Source organism: Halichoerus grypus, chromosome 9, assembly GCF_964656455.1.
Source record: "Halichoerus grypus chromosome 9, mHalGry1.hap1.1, whole genome shotgun sequence".
Classification (NCBI taxonomy): domain Eukaryota; kingdom Metazoa; phylum Chordata; class Mammalia; order Carnivora; family Phocidae; genus Halichoerus; species Halichoerus grypus.
In genome coordinates this window covers 142979771-142982684 of record NC_135720.1, presented here as the reverse complement: position 1 = coordinate 142982684, position 2914 = coordinate 142979771, and the positions used below count along the sequence as shown (strand labels likewise).

General features: G+C 44.2%; 1 non-coding gene across 1 annotated transcript; it reads left to right on the top strand.

Moving 5' to 3' along the window:
* Positions 1-1004: 1004 nt before the first annotated feature.
* TRNAL-CAA (transfer RNA leucine (anticodon CAA)) lies at positions 1005-1110 on the top strand. The gene is made up of 2 exons: positions 1005-1042; positions 1065-1110. It is a non-coding gene; the product is annotated as a tRNA-Leu (tRNA).
* Positions 1111-2914: the final 1804 nt, after the last annotated feature.

Below are 2914 nucleotides of genomic sequence, written 5' to 3'. Positions count from 1 at the left end.
TTTGCATACTGTTGCAACTGCCCTGCTGAAATACAGTCCCATTAAAAAAGTAACACCTACAAATAATAACTTAATTTTCAAGAAAGATATTTCCCACTCAATTTTAGAGTCACAGATGAAGAAATTAAAATTAATTTTAAGTTAGATTTAAAAGTGATGTCTACTAATTTAAGTATCCTGTGGATATAGACCCTTGCGGTCTAATTATAGAAACCTGTTGAGGCGCCTATTTACCGGAATGTTACATTGTTTCTCTCCTCCACAGTGTAATCCGAGAATACTAGTTGCACCAAGGTTATTGCTTTTTTCTTTTTCTTTTTTGGCTACTTCATTTCCGCAGGCACTGAAACGTATCTTTTCCAGCCCTAAACGGCCAGCCTTGTTTCAGAAGAGCTGCTGCCCCCAGGGCGGCTGATGCAGAGCCTCCGAGGGCTCTAGAGAAAGGAGGGACAGGCCCACCCCGCAGCGCCCGGGCGACCCCGCGGGGCAGGGCACCGAGCCGGATCCCGAACCGTGTGCGGAAATGAAAGCTGACGCGTGGCTGCGGGCGGTGGCTTCACAGTCCGGGGCGGTTGACGACAGGACGAACGCCTCGAAATGCACCGAACGGGGCTCCCGATGAGGAGCGCCGGCGCCCGGGGCAGTGGGGAAGGCGTTTGCCGGCTGAGTCTCCGCCGACCCTGGAGCAGCCTCCCCCTGGGCTGCAGGATGCGGGTCCGAGTCACCGAGGTCACGGTGACCGGCATGCGGTCCAGGTCCCAGGTGGGGTCGCTGCGAGGACCGAGGCCCGGCTGCGGGGAGAGCCCAGGAGGGGCGCCCCCAGCCGCCGGCGCCCTGGGCTCCAGGCCCGCAGGAACGGCTCGGGTCTTCGCGTTTCTGCATCTGAGTTCGGAGCCCGCGCCTCGCCCGCCAGGCCCGGGAACGGTCGTTTTCCGCGATGCAGCGGGCGCGGAGCGCGGGGCCAGAAGCCCAGGGAGGAAGCTTCGAGCCCGGGCCGCCGCGGTGTCAGGATGGCCGAGTGGTCTAAGGCGCCAGACTCAAGCACCTGCTTCCCGCGCTGGGGCTTCTGGTCTCCGCATGGAGGCGTGGGTTCGAATCCCACTTCTGACAACTCCGGTTTTGTTCCCCCTGCACACCCCGACTCTCCACGAAGGAAAAGCCCCTCACTGGAGAATGCTGGGATGTTTTCAGGAGCCGTATCCACGGTGGACCAGTCATCCGCACGTTGGGTCCTGGCTTTTCGCTGACACTGTTGAAAATGCTTAGGTCGGCAATAGCAGGGAAACGGCCATGCTGTTAAAATTTACTAAATCAATAGCTCCCTCTGAAATATTACCTCAGAATTATGTGATTTAGATGTCTTCTCTTTCATTTTTTGAAGTTAAAAAAATGCATCCTATGAAGTTCTACATAGGCTAAAATCTTGGTCTTAAAATTAAGATCTTAGATTTTTGCAGGTTGCTTTTAAATGAGTTTGTCTTCCTGTATTGTATAGCTTTTGAATTACTGTTCAGCAGTGTCTCTCCTGGAGATGTACCTCTGTGAAATTCGAGCTCAGCTCCATGGCTGGCCTTACCTAGTATAGTCTTTGTAGCATTTTTTTCTTTTTTCAAAATTGAGATATATTTGACACACAATATTGTACGACATAGTTCTGTCTGGTCACATAATCATCATTTCTTCTAGTGCTGAGAACAATTAAGATCTAGTCTCTTGACAAGCTTAGTGTTTATAGCACAATTTTGTTGTCCATAATCACTACACTGTGTATTAGGTTTCTAGGAAGTATGTATCTACTAGTTGCATATATGTACCCTAGAACAATATCTCTCCCATACCCCTCTCCCACCTCCTGGTATCCACCATTTACACTCTGCTTTCACAATCTTTTTTTAATTCCACCTATAAAATATATTATGTAGTACTTGTCTTTCTGACTTATCTCACTTCGCATAATATTCTCAGGGTCCATCCATGTTGATTCAAATGGCAGAATTTCCTCTTTTTTTCATGGCTAAATACTATTTTTAATATATATATAGAGAGAGAGAATATAGATAGATCTATATTCTATACATATAATCGAAGGGTATATATAGTGATATATAATTTTATATATTTATATATAAATATACACATAAAATATATTATATATAATTTTATATCTATATCTATATCTATATCTATATTTCTCGCATCTTTATCCATTCTTGCATTGACAGACAAAGGTTACTTGGCTATTGTGAATAATACTGCAATAAACATGGGAGTGCATATGTCTCTTCAATACTCTGTTTTCATTTTCTTTGAATAAATACACAGAAGTGGGATTTCTGTGTCATTGATCATTCTATTTTTAATTTTTTGAGGAACCTCCATCCTGTTTTCCAGAGTGGCTGCACAGTTAACACTCCCACCAATGGCGCATAAGGGCTCCCTTTTCTCCACATCTTCCCGAACATTTGTTATCACTTGTCTTCTTGATGATAGCTATTCTAACAGGTGTGAGATGATATCTCATTGTGAGTTCGGTTTGCTTTTCCCTGACAGTTAGTGATGTTGAGCACCTTTTCATGTACCTGTTGTCCATTTGGATGTCTTCTTTGGAAAAAAATGTCTATTTAGTTCCTCTGCCCATTTAAAAATCAGATTGATTGTTATATTGTTATTAAGTTGTATGAATTCTTTACACATTTTGAATACTAACCCCTTATTCAATACGGCGGTTTGCAAAATATTTCTCTCATTCTGTAGGTTGTCTTTTTATTCTGTTAATTGTTTTGCTGTGCAGAAGAATAGCTTTTTTTCTAAAGAATAATATTAAACACTTTACAGAAGATCTATATGTTGGGGGAGAAGAAAGGGTTGGATACCAGGCATGACAGGGAAAAACAATGCATCAAAGTATAACTGG